Genomic DNA, 23108 nt, shown 5'->3' on the forward strand with positions numbered 1-23108 from the left:
GAGTCTTCTCCAACACCACAGTTCAAAAGCATCGATTCTTCGGCGATCAGCCTTCTTCACAGTCCAACTCTCACATCCATACATGACCACGGGAAAAACCATTGCCTTGACTAGACAGACCTTGGTTGGCAAAGTAATGTCTCTGCTTTTTAATATACTATCATGGTTGGTCATAACTTTCCTTCCAAGGAGCAAGCGTCTTTTAATTTCATGGCTGCAATCAGCATCTGCAGTGATTTTGGAGCCCCAGAAAATAAAGTCTGACACTGTTTCCACTGTTTTTCCATCTATTTCCCATGAAGTGATGGGACCAGATGCCATGATCTTTGTTTTCTGAATGTTGAGCTTCAAGCCAACTTTTTCACTCTCCTCTTTCACTTTCATCAAGAGGCTTTTGAGTTCCTCTTCACTTTCTGCCATAAGGGTAGTGTCATCTGCATATCTGAGGTTATTGATATTTCTCCCAGCAATCTTGATTCCAGCTTGTGCTTCTTCCAGCCCAGCGTTCCTCATGATGTACTCTGCATATAAGTTAAATAAGCAAGGTGACAATATACAACCTTGACGTACACCTTTTCCTATTTGGAACCAGTCTGTTGTTCCATGTCCATTTCTAACTGTTGCTTCCTGACCTGCATACAGGTTTCTCAAGAGGCAGGTCAGGTGGTCTGGTATTCCCATTTCTTTCAGAATGTTCCACATTTTATTTTGAACGACACAGTCAAAGGCTTTGGCATGGTCAATGAAGCAGAAATAGATGTTTTTCTGGAACTCTCTTGCTTTCTCCATGATCCAGCGGATGCTGGCAATTTGATCTCTGGTGCCTCTGCCTTTTCTAAAACCTGCTTGAACATCTGGGAGTTCACGGTTTACATACTGCTGAACCTGGCCTGGAGAATTTTGAGCATGACTTTACTAGCATGTGAGATGAGTGCAACTGTGCGGTAGTTTGAGCATTCTTTGGCATTGCCTTTCTTTGGGATTGGAATGAAGACTGACCTCTTCCAGTCCTGTGGCCACTGCTGAGTTTTCCAAATCTGCTGGCATATTGAGTGCAGCACTTTCACAGCATCATCTTTCAAGACTTGAAATAACTCAACTGGAATTCCATCACCTCCAGTAGCTTTTTTTCGTAGTGATGCTTTCTAAGGCCCACTTGACTTCACATTCCAAGATGTCTAGCTGTAGGTCAGTGATCACGTTATCATGACTATCTTGGTCGTGAAGATCTTTTTTGTTCAGTTCTTCTGTGTATTCCTGCCACCTCTTCTTAATATCTTCTGCTTCTGTTAGGTCGATACCATTTCTGTCCTTTATCGTGCCCATCTTTATATGAAATGTTCCCTTGGAATCTCTAATTTTCTTGAAGAGGTCTCTTGTTTTTCCTATTCTGTTGTTTTTCTCTATTTCTTTGCATTGATCGCTGAGGAAGGCTTTCTTATCTCTCCTTCACACCTCGAGAGAAATCCGGATGTTCCCCTTCCAACAGGATAGGAGACCTTCTTCCCTGGGACAAAGGGAGCTAGTTCCTGAGGTCCCTGTCGCAACTCGAGAGAGAGCCAAAGCTGTCCGCTGCAACTCGAGAAAAATGAAAATGTTTCCCCATTAATGCGAGATGAGGAAATTTTCTGCTGTAGAATCTCAAGACAAATCCCACATTCGAACTTGAAACATGAACGGGTATTTGACACCCTTTATTTGACTCGCAAAATTCCCTAACATAGCTGTCCCACCTGGAAAGGAGCACACAATTTATGGACTCAACTCGAGATGAGGACGTATTCCCATTTGGGAGCTCGAGAGTAATCCTGAAGTTCCTTTTCCAACATAAAAGGCTGAAATGACTTCCCTGAAGCAACACAAGCGACTTCCTGAGTTACTGGGGGAAACTCCAGAGGGATCCCAAGCTTCCCACCATCACTCCAGAAAAACCAAAGATTCTGCTCTCAACGCGAGATGAGGAACACTTCCGTTGCAGATTCGCAAGAGAGATTCCACATTCCCGCTTGAAACTCGACAGGTAACTTAACATCTTTATGCGACTCAAAAACTAAACCGATATACACAGCCCCAATCGAGAGGAACACCGAGTTATCTGCCACAATGACAAATTGCCCCAATTTCCAGTCCTCTTTTCCAGATGATAGTCGATTCTTCTGCTTTCTCTGGCATGGAATGCAGACGATCCTGTCGCCCAGTATGAGGAGGCGGGTACCACTTTGAAACTCGGGAGGGTCCCCAGGTTTCCAAAACACAAATGGAAAAGGTACGGATGTCGCCATCCACTCGAGATATTGTCTGATTCTACTGCACAGATTCAAATGTATCCTCAAGTACCAACTCACAAGATGAGTGGAGACCTGATTCCCCAAGCATTCTCGATAAATCTCCAGGTACAAATTCAACTCTAATGTCGCCTAACACGCGTTTTACCACTCGAGAAAAAAGCCCAGTTCCATGTCTGAACAAGAGATGAGCCCTGACTCCCCAGGTGAAATTTGAGAACAACCTCGAGCTCCCTGTGTCCCCTGGAGAGGAACACACAGTTGACTGACTCAACGCTAGTTTCGGTCCTATTCCTCTTCTGCACTTGGAGATGAATCCCTAGGTTCCCCTTCAAACAGGATAGGAGACCTGACATCTATGGGGCAACATGGGCGAGTACCTGAGGTCGCAGTCGTAACTCGAGAAGAACCCCATGATTCCCGCCACAACTCGAGAAACACCACATAATTACCCCTCAATGCGAGATGAGGAATTTTTCCGCTGCAGAATCTCAACAGAAATCCCACATTCCCGCTTGAAACTCGAAGGGGTACTTGACACCATTATGCGACCCAAAAACTTCCCCCACATATCTGTCCACATTGAAGTGGAGCACACAATTTACGTTCACAACACTAGGCACGGCCCTATTACTGTCCCAATCCCGAAGAGGAATCCTGAGGTTCCCCTTTCAAAATCAAATGTGATGTAATTTCCCTGAGCCAAGGCGAGCGAGTTCCTGAGGTCCCCGTCACAACTCGAGAGGAAACCCAAGCTCTCTGCCCCAACTCGAGAAAAACGACAACATTCGCCAACAATGCCAGATGAGGAATATTTCTGCTGCAGAATCTCAAGAGAAATCACACATTCCCACTTGAAACACGAACGGGTACTTGACACCCTTTCTGCAACTCAAAAACTTTCCTAACATAGCCGTCCCCACTGGAGAGGAGCACACAATTTACAGACTCAACTGGAGATGTGGCCCTATTCCCATTTAATGGCTCGAGCATAATCCGAAGTTCCCCTTCCAACACAAAAAGGGAAATGACTTCCCTGAAGCAACAGGAGCGAGTTCCTGAGGTACCCGGGGAACCTCCAGAGCGAGACCCAAGTTCCTGCCACCACGCGAGGAAAACCAGAGATTCTGCCTTCAAGTCGAAATGGGGAACACGTCCGTTGCAGATTCGCAAGATAAATTCCACATTCCGGCTTGAAACTCGACAGGTTAATTAACATCCTTTATGCGACTCAAAAATTAAACCGACATACACAGCCCCCATCGAGAGGTACACCGAGTTATCTGCCACAATGACAAATTGCCCGAATTCCACTCCTCTTTTCCAGATGAGACTCAATTCCTCCACTTTCTCTGGAATGGAATCCATACGATCATCTCGCACAGTACGAGGAGGTTGGTAAAACTTTGTAACTCGGGAGGATTCCGAGGTTTTCCAAACACAAATGGCAAAGGTACGCATGTCATCACCCACTCGAGATATTTCTGATTCTACTGCACAGATTCAAATGTATCCTCGAGTATCAACTCACAAGACGAATGGAGACCTGACTCCCAGAGCATACTACATAAATCTCCAGGTACAAATTCAACTCTAAAGTGGCCTAACACCCGTTTTATAACTCGAGAAGAAAGCACAGTTCCATGTCTGAACAAGAGACGAGGCCTGACTGCCCAGGTAAGTTTTGAGAACAACACTGAGATCCTTGTCGCCCCGGGCAAGGAACACACAGTTGACCTACTCAACACTCGATGTGGCCGTATTCTTCTGCTGCACCTCTAGAGGAATCCCAAGGTTCCCCTTGAACAAGATAGGAGACCTGACTTCCGTGGGGCAACACGAGCAAGTTCCTCAGGTCCCCATTGCCCCTGGAGTAGAACACCAAGCTTCACGCCGCATCTCGCGAAACACCAGAAATTATCCCTTCAATGCGAGATGAGGAAGATTTCCGCTGTAGAGTCTCAAGAGAAATCCCACATTCCGGCTTGAAACTCGAACGGGTAGTTGACATCCTTTATGCTACCGAAAATATTCCCTGACATATCCGTCCACATTGCAACGGAACACACAATTTACGAACCCAACACTACATGCGGCCCTATTCCTCCTCTGCGCCTCAAGAGGAATCCCGATGTTCCCCTTCCAACACGATAGGAGACCTAACTTCCCTGGGACAATGCGAGCGAATTTTTGAGGTCCACGTCGCAACTCCAGAGGGAGCAAAGTTGTCCGCTTCAACTCGATACAAACGAAAACGTTTCCCCATCAATACGAGAAGAACAAATTTTCTGCTGCAGTATCTCAAGAGAAATTCCACATTCCCGCTTGAAACTCGACAGGTTACTTAACATCCTTTATGCGACTCAAAAATTAAACCGACTTACACAGCCCCATCGAGAGGAACACCGAGTTATCTGCCCCACTGACAAACTCGAGATATTGTGTGATTCTACCTAACAGATTCAAATGTATCCTCGAGTATCAACTCACAAAACGAGTGGAGACCTGACTCCCCGAGCATACCGGATACAATCTCCAGGTACAAATTCAACTCTAATGTGGCTTAACACCGTTTTTCAACTCGAGAAGAAAGTGCAGTTCCATGTGTGAACAAGAGACTAGGGCTGACTCCCCAGGTGAAGTTTGAGAAAAACTCTGAGATCCCTGTCTCCCCTGGGAAGGAACACAGAGTTCACCGACTCAATGCTAGATTCAGCCCTATTATCTGCTGCGCCTCGAGTGGAATCCCGAGGTTCCTTTTCAAACACTAGAGGAGGACTGACTTCCCGGGGGCAAGACGAGCGACTTCCTGAAGTTCCCGCTGCAACTCCAGAAGAATGCCAAGCTTCAGGCCGCAACTCGAGAAAAACCACGTAATTAACCCTCAGTGCGAGATGAGGAAGGTTTCGCTGCAGAGTCTCAAGAGAAATCCCACATTCCCGCTTGAAACTCGAACGGGTATTGACACCATTGAGTTGGACTGTGAAGAAGGCTGATCGCCGAAGAATCGATGCTTTTGAACTGTGGTGTTGGAGAAGACTCTTGAGAGTCCCTTATACTGCAAGGAGATCCAACCAGTCCATTCTAAAGGAGATCAACCCTGGATGTTCATTGGAGGGACTGATGCTAAAGCTGAAACTGCAATACTTTGGCCACCTCATGCGACGAGTTGACTCACTGGAAAAGACTGTGATGCTGGGAAAGGTTGGGGGCGGGAGGAGAAGGGGACGACGGAGAATGAGATGGCTGGATGGCATCACCGACTCTGTGGACATGAATTTGAGTGTACTCCGGGGGTTGGTGATGGACAGGGAGGCCTGGCGTGCTGTGATTCATGGGGTCGCGGAGAGTCGGACACGACTGAGCGACTGAACTGAACTGATGTGACCCAGAAACTTCCCCTCCATAGATGTCCACATTGAAGTGGAGCCCACAATTTACATACACAACACTACATGCAGCCCTATTCCTCCTCCACGCCTCGAGAGGAATCCAGATGTTCCCCTTCCAAGAAGACAGGAGACCCAACTACCCTGGGAGAATGCGAGCGAGCTCCTGATGTCCCTGTCGCAACTCTAGAGGGAACCGAAGCTGTCTGCTGCAACTCGAGAAAAACGAAAACGTTTCCCCATCAATGCGAGATGAGGAAAATTTATGCTGCAGGATCTCAAGAGAAATCCCACACTCAAACCTGAAACTCGAAAGGGTACTTAAGTCCATTATGCGACCCAAAAACTTCCCCAAAATATCTGTCCACATTGAAGCGGAGCACACAATTTATGTACACAACACTAGGCGCGGCCCTATTACTGTCCCAAACCCGGAGAGGAATCCTGAGGTTCCCCTTCCAAAATCAAAGGTGATGTAACTTCCCTGAGCCAAGGTGAGCAAGTTCCTGAGGTCCCGGTCGCAACTCGAGAAGAACCCCAAGCTGTCTCCCCTAACGCGAGAAAAAAGACAGCATTCGCCCATCAATGCCAGATGAGGAACATATCTGCTACAGAATCTCAAGAGAAATCCCAAATTCCCACTTGAAATTCGAACGAGTAATTGACACCTTTTATGCAACTCATAAAGTTCCCTAACATAGCCGTCCCCACTTGTGAGGAGCACACAATTTACGGACTCAATGCGAGATGAGGCCCTATTCCCATTTAACGGCTTGAGAGTAATCCCGAATTTCCCCTTCCAACAAAAAAAGGGAAATGACTTCCCTGAAGCAACACGAGCGAGTTACTGAGTTTCCCGGGGAAACTGCAGAGCGAGCCCAAGCTTCCTGCTACCACTCGAGAAAAATCAAAGATTCTGCCCTCAAGTCGAAATGAGGAACACTTCCATTGCAGATTCGCAAGAGAAATTCCACATTCCCTCTTGAAACTCGACAGGTTACTTAACGTCCTTTATGTGACTCAAAAATTAAACCGACATACACAGCCCCCATGGAGAGGAACACGGAGGTATCTGCCACACTGAAAAACTGCCCAGATTTCCAATCCTCTTTTCCAGATGAGAGTCGATTCCTCTGCTTTCTCTGGAATGCAATCCGGACAATCTGCTCGCACAGTACGAGGAGGCGGATACCACTTTGAAACTCGGGAGGATCCCCAGGATTTCAAAACACAAATGGAAAAGGTACGGATATCACCACCCACTTGAGATATTTTGTGACTCTACTGCACAGATTCAAATGTATCCTCGAGTATCAGCTCACAAGCCGAGTGGAGATCTGACTGCCCAAGCATATTCATTACAATCTACAGGTAAAAATTCAACTCTAACGTGGCCTAACAGTCGTTTTACAACTCGAAAGGAAAGCGCAGTTCAATGTCTGAACAAGAGACAAGGCCTGACTCCCGAGGTGAATTTTGAGAGCAACCACAGGATCCCTGTCGCCCCTGGCAAGGAACACACAGTTGACCGACTAAAGGCTAGATGCGGCCCTATTCTTCTGCTGTGCCTCCTGTGGTTTCCTGAGGTACCCCTTCCAACACAATAGGAGACCTGACTTCCGTGGGGCAACACGAGCGAGTCCCTGAGGTCCACGTAGCTACACAAGAAGAACCCCAAGCTTCCCGCTGCAACTCGAGAAACACCAGATAATTATCCCCTCAATGAGAGATGAGGAAATTTTCCGAGGCAGAGTCTCAAGAGAAATCCCAAATTCCCGCTTGAAACTGAAACGGGTACTTGACACCATTTATGCGACTCAAAAACTTCACAAACATAGCCGTCCCCACTGAAGAGAAGCACACAATTACGGACTCAAGTCGAGATGAGACCCTATTCCCATTTAACGGCTCGAGAGTAATCCCGAAATACCCCATCCAACACAAAAAGGGAAATGACTTCCCTGAAGCCACACGAGCGAGTTCCTGAGGTACCCGGGGAAACTCCAGAGGGAACCCAAGGTTCCCACCGCCACTCGAGGAAAACCAAAGATTCTGCCCTCAAGTCGAGATGAGGAACACTTCCACTACAGCTTCGCAAGAGAAACTCCACATTCCCGCTTGAAACTGGAAAGGTTACTTAACATCCTTTATGCGACTCAGAAATTAAACCGACATACACAGCCCCAATCGACAGGAACATCAAGTTATCTGCCACACTGACAAATTGCCCTGAATTCCAGTCCTCTTTTCCAGATGAGAGTGGATTCCATTGCTTTCTCGGGAAGGGAATCCGGACGTTCCGGTCGCAGAGTACGAGGAGGCGGGTACCACGTTGAAACTCGGGAGGATTCCCAGGATTTCAAAACACAAATGGAAAATGTATGGATGTCATCACCCACTCGAGATATCTTGTGACTCTACTGCACAGATTCAACTGTATCCTCGAGTATCAGCTCACAAGCCGAGTGGAGGTCTGACTGCCCAAGCATATTCGTTACAATCAACAGGTACAAATTCAACTCTAATGTGGCCTAACAGTCGTTTTACAACTCGAAAGGAAAGCTCATTTCCATGTCTGAACAAGAGACGAGGCCTGACTCCCCAGGTGAATTTTGAGAGCAACCACAGGATCCCTGTCGCCTCTGGAAAGGAACACACAGTTGACCGACTCAAGGCTTGATGCGGCTGTATGCTTCTGCTGCACCTCGTTTGGTTTCCCGAAGTTCCCCTTCCAACACGATAGGAGACCTGACTTCCGTGGGGCAACATGAGCGAGTTCCTGAGGTCCCCAGCGGTACAAGAGATGAACGACAAGCTTCCCGCTGCAACTGGAGAAAAACCAGATAATTATCTCTTCAATGAGAGATGAGGAACTTTTCCATTGCAGAGCCTCAAGAGAAATCCCAAATTCCCACGTGAAACTCTAATGGGTACTTGACACCCTTTTTGTGACTCAAAAAGTTCACAAACATAGCCGTCCCCACTGGAGAGGATCACACAATTACGGACTCAAGTCGAGATGAGACCCTATTCCCATTTAACGGCTCAAGAGTAATCCCGAAATTCCCCTTCGAACACAAAAATGGAAATGACTTCTCTGAAGCCACACGAGCGAGTTCCTGAGGTACCCAGGGAAACTCCAGAAGGAACCCAAGGTTCCCACCGCCACTCGAGAAAAACCAAAGATTCTGCCCTCAAGTTGAGATGAGGAACACTTCCGTTGCAGATTAGCAAGAGAAATTCCACATTCCTGCTTGAAACTCGACAGGTTACTTAACATCCTTTATGCGACTCAAAAATTAAACCGACATACACAACCCCAATCGAGAGGAACACCGAGTGACCTGCCACACTGACAAAATGCCCCGATTTCCAGTCCTCTTTTCCAAATGAGAGTCGATTCCTCTGCTTTCTCTGGAATAGAATCCAGATGTTCTGGTCGCACAGAATGAGGAAGCGGGTACCACTGTGAAACAGGGAAATATACCCAGGTTTTCAAAATACAAATGGAAAAGTTACGGATGTCACCACCCACTCGAGATATTGTCTGTTTCTACTGCACAGATTCAAAGGTATCCTCGAGTATCAACTCACAAGATGAATGAAGACCTGATTCCCTGAACATTCTCGATAATTCTCCAGGTACAAATTCAACTCTAATGTGTCCTAACACCCGTTTTACAACTCGAGAATAAAGCGCAGTTCTAGGCCTGAGCAAGAGACGAGACCTGACTCCCCAGGTGAATTTTGAGAACAACGCTGAGCTCCCTGTCGCCCCTGGCAAGGAACACACCGTTGACCGCCTCAACGCTAGATTCGGCCCTATTATCTGCTGCACCTCGAGTGGAATCCCGAGGTTCCCTTTCCAACACGAAAGGAGACCTGAATTCCCTGGGGCAACACGAGCGACTTCCTGAAGTACCCGTTGCAACTCGAGAAGAATGCCAAGTTTCTGGCCGCAACTCAAGAAAAACCACGTAATTAACCCTCAGCGCGAAATGAGGAACTTTCCGCTGCAGAGTCTCAAGAGAAATCCCACATTCCTGCTTGAAACTCCAACGAGTACTTGACACCATTTATCTGACCCGGAAACTTCCCCTACATAGCCGAGCCGTCCACATTGAAGCAGAGCCCACAATTTATGTACACAACACTAAATGCGGCCCTATTCCTCCTCCGTGCCTCGAGAGGAATCCGGATGCTCCCCTTCCAACACGACAGGAGACCTAAATTCCCAGGGAAAACGCGAGGGAGTTCCTGAGGTCCCGGTCGCAACTCGAGAGGGAGCCGAAACTGTCCGCTGCCCCTCGAGAAAAACGAAAACGTTTCCCCATCAATGCGAGATGAGGAAATTTTCTGCTGCAGAATCACAAGAGAAATCCCACATTCGAACTTGAAACTCGAATGGGTATTTGACACCCTTTATGCGACTCACAAATTTCCCTAACGTATCTATCCCACTTGGAGAGGAGCACACAATTTACCGACTCAACTCGAGATGAGCCCCTATTCCCATTTAACGGCTCGAGAGTAATCCCGAAGTTACCCTTCCAACATAAAAGGGGAAATGACTTCACTGAGGCAACACGAGCGAGTTCCTGAGTTACCAAGGGAAACTCCAGAGGGAGCCCAAGCTTCCCACCACCACTCCAGAAAAACCAAATAGTGTGCCCTCAAGACAAGATGAGGAACACATCCGTTTCAGCTTTGCAAGAGAAATTCCACTTTCCCGCTTGAAACTCGACAGGTTACTTAACATCCTTTATGTGACTCAAAAATTAAACCGACATACACAGACCCAATTGAGAGGAACACCGAGTTATCTGCCCCAATCACTAATTGCCCCGATTTGCAGTCTTCTTTTCCATATCAGAGTCGATTCCACTGCTTTCACTGGAATGGAATCCGGACAATCCGCTCACACTGTACCAGGAGGCGGGTACCACGTTGAAACAGAAACACGTTTTCAAAACACAAAAGAAAAAGGTACAGATGTCACCACCCACTCGAGATATTGTGTGATTCTACTGCACAGATTCAAATGTATCCTCGAAGATCAACTCACAAGACTAGTGGAGATCTGACTCCCCAAACATATTCGATATAATCTCCATGTACAAATTCATCTCTAATGTGGCCTAACAGCCATTTTACAACTCTAGAGGAAAGCGCATTTTCATGTCTGAAAAAGAGAAGAGGCCTGACTCCCCAGGTGAATTTTGAGAGCTACCACAAGATCCCTGTCACCCCTGGCATGGAACACACAGTTTCCCGACTCAATGCTAGATGCGACCATATTCCTCTGGTACGCCTCGAGTAGAATCCCGAGATTCCTCTTCCAACGAGATAGAAGACCTGACTTCCGTGAGGCAACACGAGGGAGTTCCTGAGGTCACCGTGGCAACTCGAGAAGAACCCTAAGCTTCCCGCTTCAACTTGAGAAACACCAGATAATTATCCCCTCAATGAGAGATGAGGAACTTTTCCCCTGAAGAGTCTCAAGATAAATCCTAAATTCCCTTTTGAAACTCGAACAGGTACTTGAAACCCTTATGCGACCCAAAATCTTCCCAGAGATAGCCGTCCAAATTGAAGCGCAGAACAAAATATACTTACAAAACACTACATGCAGCCCTATTCCTCTCCCAAGCCTGAAGAGGAATCCTGAGGTTCACCTTCCAAAATCAAAGGAGCCCTAACTTCCTTGGGACAATGCGAGCGAGTTCCTGATGTCCCCGTGGCAACTCGAGAAGAAGCCCAATCTTTCCGCCAATACTCGAGAAAAACGACATTATTCCCACATCAATGCGGGATGAGGAATATTTCTGCTGCAGAATCTCAAGAGAAATCCCACATTCCCGCATGAAAGTCGAATGGGTACTTGACACACTTTATGCGACTCAAAAAGTACCCTAACATAGCCTTCCCCACTGGAGAGGAGCACACAATTTACGGACTCAACTCGAGATGAGGCCCTATTCCCATTTAACGGGTCGAGAGTAAACCCGAAGTTTCCCTTCCAAGATAAAAAGGTAATGACCTCCCTGAAGCAACACGAGCTAGTTCCTGAGGTACCCGGGGAAACTCCAGCGGAGCCCAAGCTTCCCGATGCCACTCGAGAAAAACAGAAGATTCTGCCCTCAAGTCGAGATGAGGAACACTTCCATAGCAGATTCGCAAGAGAAATCCCACATTCCGGCTTGAAACTCGAACGGGTAGTTGACATCCTTTATGCTTTCCAAAAAATTCCCCAACAAAGCCGTCCACATGAAGTAGAGCACAAAATTTACTTACAAAACAATACATGCGGCCCTATTCAACCTCCGCACCTCCAGAGAAATCTGGATGTTCCCCTTCCAACAGGATGGGAGACCTAATTTCCCTGGGACAACGGGAGCTAGTTCCTGAGGTCCCTGTCGCAACTCGAGATAGAGCCAAACCTATCCACTGCAACGCGAGAAAAATGAAAACGTTTCCCCATCAAAGCGAGATGAGGAAATTTTCTGCTGCAGAAACTCAAGACAAATCCCACATTCGAACCTGAAACTCGAACCCATATTTGACACCCTTTATGCGACTCACAAAATTCCCTAACATAGCTGTCCCACCTGGAAAGGAGCACACAATTTATGGACTCAACTCGAGATGAGGCCCTATTCCCATTAAAGAGCTCGTGAGTAATCCTGAAGTTCCTTTTCCAACATAAAAGGAGAAATGACTTCCCTGAAGCAACACGAGCGAGTTCCTGAGGAACCGGGGGAAACTCCAGAGGGATCGATCCCAAGCTTCCCGCTGCCACTCCAGAAAAACCAAACATTCTGCTCTCAACGCGAGATGAGGAACAACTCCGTTGCAGATTCGCAAGAGAAATTCCACATTCCCGCTTGAAACTCGACACGTGACTTAACATCTTTATGCGACTCAAAAATTAAACCAACATACACAGCCCCAATCGAGAGGAACACCGAGTTATCTGCCACAATGACAAATTGCCCCGATTTACAGTCCTCTTTTCCAGATGATAGTCGATTCTTCTGCTTTCTCTGGCATGGAATGCAGACGATCCTGTCGCCCAGTATGAGGAGGCGGGTACCACTTTGAAACTCGGGAGGGTCCCCAGGTTTTCAAAACACAAATGGAAAAGGTACGGATGTCGCCATCCACTCGAGATATTGTCTGATTCTACTGCACAGATTCATATGTATCCTCACGTATCAACTCACAAGATGAGTGGAGACCTGATTCCCCAAGCATTCTCGATAAATCTCCAGGTACAAGTTCAAGTCTAATGTGGCCTAACACCCATTTTACAACTCGAGAAGAAAGCGCAGATCCATGTCTGAACAAGAGACGAGGCCTGACTCCCCAGGTTAAATTTGAGAACAACACCGAGGTCCCTGTCGCCCCTGGCGCGGAACACACAGTTGACCAACTCAACACAAGATGCCGCCATATACTTCTGCTGACCTCGAGAGGATTCCTAAGGTTCCCTTTCAACAGGATAGGAGACGTGACTTCCCTGGGGCAACAGGAGCAAGTTCCTGAGGTCCCTATTGCAACTGGAGAAGAACAGCAAGCTTCCCGCCGCATCTCGAGAAACACCAAAAATTATCCCCTCAATGGGAGATGAGGAACTTTTTCGCTGCAGAGTCTCAAGAGAAATCCCACATTCCGGCTTGAAACTCGAACGGGTACTTGACACACTTTATGTGACCCAGAAACTTCCCCGACATAGCCGTCCATATGAAGCGGAGCCCACAATTTACTTTCACAACACTAGATGAGGTCCTATTTCTCTCCCGATCCTGGAGAGAAATCCTGAGTTTCCTCTTCCAAAAGCAAACCAGAGCTAACTTCCCTGGGACAGCACGAGCAAATTCCTGAGGTCCCGGTCGCCACTCGAGAGGAACACCAACCTTTCCACCGCTACTCGAGGAAAACGACAAATTTCACCATCAGTGGGAGATGAGGAACATTTCTGCTGCAGAATCTAAAGAGAAATCCCACATTCCCACTTGAAATTCGAACGGATACTTGACTCCCTTTATGCGACTCAAAAAGTTCCCCAACATAGCAGTTGCCACTGGGTAGGAGCACAATATGCGGACTCAACTGAAGATGAGGCCCTATTCCCATTTAACGGCTGCAGAGTAATCCCAAAGTTCCCCTTCCTACACAAAAGGGGAAATGAATTCCCTGAAGCAACACGAGTGAGTTCCTGAGGTCCCCAGCATAACTCTCCAGGGAGCCGAAGCTTCTGGCCGTTATTCGAGAGAAAACAAAGATTCTGCCCTCAAGGCGAGATGAGGAACACTTCCATTGCAGATTCGCAAGAGAAATTCCACATTCCCACTTGAAACAAGACAGGTTATTTAACATGCTTTATGAGACTCACAAATTAAGCCGACATACACAGCCCCAATCTAGAGGAACACCGAGTTATCTGCCACACTGACAAATTGCCCGATTTCCATTCCTCTTTTCCAAATGGGAGTCGATTCCTCTACTTTCTCTGGAATGGAATCCGGACGTTCCAGTGGCAAAGTATGAGGAGGCGGGTACCAATTTGAAACTCGGGAGGATCCCCAGGTTTTCAAAACACAAATGGAAAAGGTACAGATGTCACGCCATACTCGAGATATTGTGTGACTCTACTCACATATTCAAATGTATCCTCGAGAATCAGCTCACAAGACGAGTGGAGATCTGATTCTCTGAGCATATTCGATACAATCTCCAGGTACAAATTCAACTCTAATGTGGCCTAACAGCCGTTTAACATCTCGAGAGGAAAGCGCAGTTCCATGTCTGAATAAAAGAAGAGGCCTGACACCCCAGGTGAATTTTGAGACCAACCGCGAGGTCTCTGTCGCCCCTGGCAAGGAACACACAGTTGACCGACTCAACGCTAGATGCGGCCCTATTCCTCTGCTGTACCTCGACTCGAATCCCGAGGTTCCCCTTCCAACACGATAGGAGACCTGACTTCCGTGGGGCAACATGAGCAAGTTCTTGAAGTCCCCGTCGCAAATTGAGACAAACCCCAAGCTTCCCGCTGCAACTCGAGAAACACCGGATAATTATCCCCCAAAGAGAGATGAAGAATTTTACGCTGCAGAGTCTCAAGAAAAATCCCAAATTCCCTGTGGAAACTCGAATGTGTACTTGACACCCTTATGCGACCCAAAAACTTCCACGAAATAGTCCTCCACATTGAAGCGGAGCACACAATTTACTAACAAAAAACTACATGCGGCCCTATTTCTCTCCGAATCCTGGAGAGGAAATCTGAGGTTCCCCTTCAAAAATCAAAGGTGATCTAACTTTCCTGTGACAACGCGAGCGAATTCCTAAGGTCCCCTTCGCAACTCGAGAGGAATCCCAAGCTCTCCGCCCCAACTCGAGGAAAACGACAACATTCCCACATGAATGCGAGATGAGGAACATTTCTCCTGCAGAATCTAAAGAAAAATTCCAAATTCACACTTGAAACTCGAAAGGATACATGACACCCTTATGAGACTCACAAAGTTCCCTAACATAGCCGTCCCAACTGGAGAGGAGCACACAATTTATGGACTCAACGCGAGATGAGGCCCTATTTCCATTTAATGGCTTCAGAGTAATCCCGAATTTCCCCTTCCAACACAAAAAGGGAAATGACTTCCCTGAAGCAACACGAGCATGGTCCTGAGGTCCCCATTGCAACTTGAGCGGGAACTGAAGCTTCCTACCGCAACTCGAGAAAAATCAAATTTCACCTGGAGCGTCTCAAGATAAATCCTACATTCCCGCTTGAAACTCGATGGGTACTTGACACCCTTTATCCGACTCAAGACATTCCCTGACATTGATGTCCCAACTTGAGAGGAGAACACAATATATGGACTCAACTTTAGATGAGGCCCTATTCCCATTCCACGCCTCAAGAGTAATCCCGATGTTCACATACCAAAACGAAAGTAGACCTGACTACCCAGGGAATACACGAGCGAGTACTTTAGGTCCCTATCACAACTCAAGAAGGACTACAAGCTACCCGTCGCCACTTGATAAAACCCACGAGATTCCCCCATCTATGCGAGATGAGGAATTTTCTGCTGCAGAGTCTCAAGGGAAATCTCATATTCCTGCTTGAAATTTGAACGGGTACTTGACACCTTTTCTGCAACCATAAAATTTCCCAGAATAGGCCATCCCTACTGGAGAGGAGAACACAGTTTCCGGACTCATCTCTATATGACTTCCAATTCCCATTCCACGCCTTGAGAATAATCCCGAAGCTACCCTTCCAACACAAAAGGAGACCTGGATTCCCTGGGCAACACGAGCGAGTTACTGAGATCCAAGTCGCAACTCGAGAAGGACCCCAAGCTTCCCACCTCAACTTGAGAAAAACCACAAGATTCTGCACTCAAGGCGAGATGAGGAAAATTTCCCCTGCAGAGTCACAAGAGAAATCCCACATTCCCGCTGGAAACGCGAATGGGTACTTGACACCCTATATGTGATTCAAGACATTCCCTGACATATCTGTCCCCACTTGAGAGGAGAACACAATTGATGGACTCAACTTTAGATGAGGCCCTATTCCCATTCCACGCCTTGAGAGTAATCCGGATGTTCCCCTACAAAACGAAAGGAGACCTGACTTCCCAAGGACTACACGAGCGAGTTCCTGAGGTCCCTGTCGCAACTAGAGAAGAACCACAAGCTTCCCACCACAACTCGATAAAAACCACGAGATTCCCCCATCAATACAAAATGAGAAATTTTCTGCTGCAGAGTCTCGAGGGAAATCCCTCATTGCCACTTGAAATTCCAACGGGTATTTGACACCCTTTCTGCAACCATAAAAGTTCCCTGAATAACCTGTCCCTCCTAGAGAGGAGGAAACAATTTACTGACTCATCAATAGATGATTTCCAATTACCATTCCACACCTCAAGAATAATCCCGAATTTTCCTTCCAACACGAAAGGAGAACTGACTTCCCTGGGGCAACACGAGCGAGTCACTGAGGTCCCCATCGCAACTCGAGAAGGACCCCAAGATTCCCGCCGCAACTCTAGAAAAACCACAAGATTCTGCACTCAAGGTGAGATGAGGAAAATTTCACTTGCAAAGTCACAAGAGAAATCCCACATTCCCGCTTGAAACGCGAACGGGTGCTTGACACCCTTTATGCGTCTAAAGACATTCCATGACAAAGCTGTCCCCACTTGAGAGGAGAACACAATTTATGGACTCAACTTTCGACGAGGCCCTATTCCCATTCCACGCCTCGAGAGTAATGCCAATGTTCCCCTACCAAAATGAAAGGAGACCTGACTTCCCAGGGACTACACGAGCGAGTTACTGAGGTCCGTGTCACAACTCGAGAAGGACCACAAGCTTCCCGCCGCAACGCTGTACAAAGCAGGAGCTTCCCATTATCAATGCGAGATGAGGAAATTCCTGCTGCATAGTCTCAAGGAAAATCCCACATTCCCGCTGGAAATTCGAACGGTGCTTGACACCCTTTCTGCAACCGTAAACGTTCCTTGAATAAGCCGTCCCTACTGGAGGGGAGCACACAATTTCCGTACTCATATCTATATGAATTTCAATTTCCATTCCACGCCTCAAGAGTAATGCCAATGTTCCCCTACCAAAACGAAAGGAGACCTGACTTCCCAGGGACTACACGAGCGAGTTACTGAGGGCCCTGTTACAACTCGAGAAGGACCACAAGCTTCCCGCCGCAACGCTGTACAAAGCAGGAGCTTCCCAAATCAATGCGAGATGAAGAATTTTCTGCTGCATAGTCTCAAGGAAAATCCCACATTCCCACTTGAAATTCGAACGGTGCTTGACACCCTTTCTGCAACCGTAAACGTTCCTTGAATAAGCCGTCCCTACTGGAGGGGAGCACACAATTTCCATACTCATATCTATATGAATTTTAATTTCCATTCCACACCTCGAGAGTAATCCCGAGTTTCCCTTCCAACAGGAAAGGAGACCAGACTCCCCAGGGACTACACAAGTGATTTACTGTGGTCCCCTCGCAACTAGAGACGGACCCCAAACATCCTGTTGCAACTCGAGAAAAACCACAAGATTCTGCACTCACGGTGAGAGGAGGAAAATTTTCCCTTCAGAGTCTCAAGAGAAATCCCACATTACTGCTTGAAACCCGAATGGGTACTTGACGCCCTGTATGCGACTCAAGACTTTCCCTGACGTAGCTCTCCCCACTTGAGAGGAGAAGGCAATTTATGGACTCAACATTAGATGAGGCCCTATTCCAATTCTAGGCCTCGAGAGGAATCCTGATGTTCATTTACCAAAAAGAAAGGAGACCTGACTTTCCAGGGACTACAAGAGCGAGTTCCTGAAGTCTCTGTCGCAACTCGAGAAGGACCCCAAGCTTCCCACCGCAACTCGAGAAAAACCACAAGATTCTGCACTCAAAGTGAGATGAGGAAAATTTCCCCTGCAGAGTCTCAAGAGAAATCCCACATTCCCGCTTGAAACGTGAACGGGTACTTGACACCCTTTCTGGGACTCAAGACAAACCCTGACATATCTGTCCCCACATGACAGAAGAACACAATTTATGGGCTCAACTTTAGATGAGGCCCTATTCCCATTCCACGCCTCGAGAGTAATCCCGATCTCCCCCTACCAAAACTAAAGGAGACCTGATTTCCCAGAGACTGCATGAGTAAGTTCCTGAGGTCCCTGTCACAACTGGAGAAGGACCCCAACCTTCCCGCCACAAGTCGAGAAAAACCACAAGATGTAGCACTCAAAGTGAGATGAGGAAAATTTCCCCTGCAGAGTCTCAAGAGAAATCCCACATTCCTGCTTGAAACGAAAACGGGAACTTGACACACTTTATACCACATAAGACATTCGCTGACATGCTGTCCCCAATAAGGAGGAGAACACAATTTATGGACCCCACTTTAGATGAGGCCCTATTCCCATTCCATGCCTCGAGAGGAATCCTTTGTTTGCCTACCTTAACAAAATAAGACCTTAATTCCCAGGGACTACACGAGCGAGTTTCTGAGGTCGCTGTCGCAACTCGAGAAGGACCCCAACCTTCCCGCCGCAACTCGCTAAAAAACACAAGATTCAGCACTAAAGGTGAGATGAGAAAATTTTCTCCTACAGAGATTCTAGGGAAATCCAACATTCCCACTTGAAACGCGAAGGGGTAATTGACACCCTTTTGCGACTCAAGACATCCCCTGACATAGCTGTCACCACTTGAGAGGAGAACACAATTTATGGTCTCAACTTTAGATGAGGCCCTATTCCCATTCCACAACTCGAGAGTAATCCCGAAGTTTCCCTTTGAACACGAAAGGAGAACTGACTTCCCAGGTACTACACAAGCGAGTTCCTGAGGTCCCTGTCGCACATCAAGATGGACCCAAAGCTTCCCGCCGCAACTCCAGAAAAACCACAAGATTTTTGACTCAAGGTGAGATGAGGAAATTTTCGCATGCAGAGTCTCAAGAGAAATCCCATATTCCCGCTTGAAACATGAACGGGTGCTTGACACCCTTTATGCGACTCAAGCCATTCCCTGAAAAAGCTGTCCCCACTTGAGAGGAGAACACGATTTATGGGCTCAACATTAGATGAGGCCCTGTTCCCATTCCACGCCTCGAGAGTAACCCGGATGTTCCCCTACCAAAACGAAAGGAGACCTGACTTCCCAGGGACCACTCGAGCGATTTCCTGAGGTCCCTGTCAAACTCCAGATGGACCATAAGCTCCCCGCCGCAACTCGATACAAAGCACGAGATTCCCAAATCACTGTGAGCTGAGGAATTTTCTGCTGCAGAGTCTCAAGGGAAATACCACATTCCCGTTTGAAATTCGAACGGGTGCTTGACACCCTTTCTGCAACCATAAACGTTCCCTGAATATCCGTCCCTACTGGACAGGAGCACACAATTTACGGACTAGTCTCTATATGACTTCCAATTCCCATTCCACGCCTCGAGATTAATCCCGAAGTTTCCCTTCGAACACGAAAGGAGACCTGAATTTCCAGGGACTACACGAGCGAGTTCCTGAGGTCCCTGTCGCACATCAAGATGGACCCAAAGCTTCCTGCCGCAACTCGAGAAAAACCACAAGATTTTTGACTCAAGGTGAGATGAGGAAATTTTCGCCTGCAGAGACTCAAGAGAAATCCCATATTCCTGCTTGAAACGCGAACGGGTGCTTGACACCCTTTATGCGACTCAATACATTCCCTAAAAAAGCTGTCCCCACTTGATAGGAGAACACAATTTATGGACTCAACTTTAGATGAGGCCCTATTCCCATTCCACGCCTCGAGAGTAACCCCGATGTTCCCCAACCAAAACGAAAGGAGACCTGACGTCCCGGGGACTACACGAGCGAGTTCCTGATGTCCCTGTTGCAACTCGAGAAGGACCCCAAATTCCCCGCCACATCGCGAGAAAAACCACAAGATTCTGCACTCAAGGTGAGATGAGGAATATTTCCCCTGCAGAGTCTCAATAGAAATCCCACATTCCCGCTTGAAATTCGAAGCGGAAATGACACCCTTTATGCGACTCAAGACATTCCCTGACATAGCTGTCACCATTTGACAGGAGAACACAATTTTTGGACTCAAATTTAGATGAGGACCTATTTCCATTCCACGCCTATAGAGTAATCCCGATGTTCCCGACTAAAATGAAAGGACACCTGAGTAACCAGGGACTACACGAGCGATTTCCTGAGATCCCTGTCGCAACATGAGAAGGAACCCAAGCTTCCCGCCGCAACTTGAGGAAAACCAAAAGGTTCTGCACTCACGGTGAGATTTCACCTGCAGAGTCTCAAGAGAAATCCCACATTCCTGCTTGAAACTAGAAGCATAACTTGACACCCTTTATGCGACTCAAGATATTCCCTGACATAGCTGTCCGTAATTGAGAGGAGAACACAATTTATGGACTCAACTTTAGATGAGGCCCTATTCCCATTCCAAGCCTCGAGAGTAATGCCGATGTTCCCCTACAAAAATGAAAGGAGACCTGACTTCCCAGGGACTACACGAGCGATTTCCTGAGGTCCCTGTCGCAACTTGAGAAGGACCCCAAGCTTCCCGCCGCAACTCGAGAAAAACCACAAGATTCTGCACTCAAGGTGAGATGAGGAAAATTTACCCTGTAGAGTCTCATAAAAAATCCCACAGTACCACAAAAAACGCGCACAGTCACTTGACACCCTTTATGTGACTCAAGATATTCCCTGACATAGCTGTCCCCACTTGAAAGGAGAACACAATTTATGGACTCAACTTTAGATGAGCCCCTATTCACATTCCACGCCTCGAGAGAAATCCCAATGTTCCGCTAACAAAAGGAAAGGAGACCTCTCTTGCAAGGGTCTACATGAGCGAATTCCGCAGGACCTTGTCGCAACTCGAGAGGACCACAGGCTTCCCGCCGCTACTCGAGGAAAACCACATGATTCTACACTCAAGGTTAGATGAGGAACATTTCCCATGCAGATTCTAAGAGAAATCACACATTCCCGCTTGAAACGTGAACGGGTACTTGTCACCCTTTATGCGAATCAAGACATTCCCTGACATAGCTGTCCCCTCTTCAGAAGACAACTCAATTTATGGACTCAACTTTAGATGAGCCCCCATTCCCATTCCACGCCTTGAGAGTAATCCTGATGTTCCCCTAACAAAAGGACAGGAGACCTGACTTGCAAGGGACTATATGTGGGGGTTCCTGAGGTCCCTGTCACAACTCGAGTGGACTCCAGGCTTCCCGCCGCTACCCGAGGAAAACCACAAGATTCTACACTCAAGGTTAGATGAGGAACATTTCCCATGCAGATTCTAAGAGAAATCACACATTGCCGCTTGAAACGTGAACGGGTACTTGTCACCCTTTATGCGAATCAAGACATTCCCTGACATAGCTGTCCCCTCTTCAGAAGAGAACACAATTTATGGACTCAACTTTAGATGAGCCCCCATTCCCATTCCACGCCTTGAGAGTAATCCTGATGTTCCCCTAACAAAAGGACAGGAGACCTGACTTGCAAGGGACTATATGAGGGGGTTCCTGAGGTCCCTGTCACAACTTGAGTGGACTCCAGGCTTCCCGCCGCTACCCGAGGAAAACCACAAGATTCTACACTCAAGGTTTGATGAGGAACATTCCCCTTCAGATTCTAAGAGAAATCACACATTCCCGCTTGAAACGCGAACAGGTACTTGTCACCCTTTTTGCGAATCAAGACATTCCCTGACATAGCTGTCCCCTCTTGAGAAGAGAACACAATTTATGCACTCAACTTTAGATGAGGCCCTGTTAGCATTCCACGCCTTGATAGTAATGCCGATGTCCCCTACCAAAACGAAAGGAGACCTGACTTCCCAGGGACTACAAGAGCGAGTCACTGAGATCCTTGTTGCACCTCGAGAAGGACCCCACGCTTCCCGCTGCAACTCGAGAGAAACTAAAAATTCTGCACTCAAGGTGAAATGAGGAAAATTTCCCCTGCAGAGTCTCAAGAGAAATCCCACATTCCCGCTTGAAACGTGAACGTGTACTTGACACCCTTCATGCTACTCAAGACATTCCCTGACATAGCTGTCCCCACTTGAGAGGAGAACACAATTAATTTATGACTCAACTTTAGATGAGGCCCTTTTCCCATTCCACGCCATGAGAGTAATCCCGATGTTCCCCTACCAAAACGAAAGGAGACCTGACTTCCCAGGGACTACACGAACGAGTGCCTGAGGTCCCTGTTGCAACTCGAGAAGGACCCCAAGCTTCCCGACGCAACTCGAGAAAAAGCACAACATTCTACACTTAAGGTGTGATGAGGAAAATTTCCCCTGCAGAGTCTCAAGAGATATCCCACATTCCCACTTGAAACGTGAAACGGGTACTTGACACCCTTTATGTGACTCAAGACATTCCCTGACATAGCTGTCCCCACTTGAGAGGAGAACACAATTTATGGACTCAACTTTAGACGAGGACCTATTCCTTTTCACGCCTCGAGGGTGTTCCCGATGTTCCCCTACCAAAACGAAAGGAGAGCTGACTTTCCCAGGGACTACACGAGCGAGTTCCTGAGTTTATTGTCACAACTCGAGAAGGACCCCAAGCTTCCCGCCGCAACTCGAGAAAACCACAAGATTCTGCACTCAAGGTGAGATGAGGAATATTTCCCCTGCAGAGTCTCAAGAGAAATCCCACATTCCCGCTTGAAACTCGAAGCGGAAATGACACCCTTTGTGCCATTCAATACGTTCCCTGACATAGCTGTCCCCACTTGAGAGGAGAACATAATTTATGGACTCAAATTTAGATGAAGACCTATTTCCATTCCACGCCTAGAGAGTAATCTCGATGTTCCCTACCAAAACGAAAGATGA

The sequence above is a fragment of the Moschus berezovskii genome, chromosome 20, assembly GCF_049115385.1.
Source record: "Moschus berezovskii isolate FMDL1 chromosome 20, NW_MosBer_1.0, whole genome shotgun sequence".
In the NCBI taxonomy this organism is placed as follows: Eukaryota; Metazoa; Chordata; class Mammalia; order Artiodactyla; family Moschidae; genus Moschus; species Moschus berezovskii.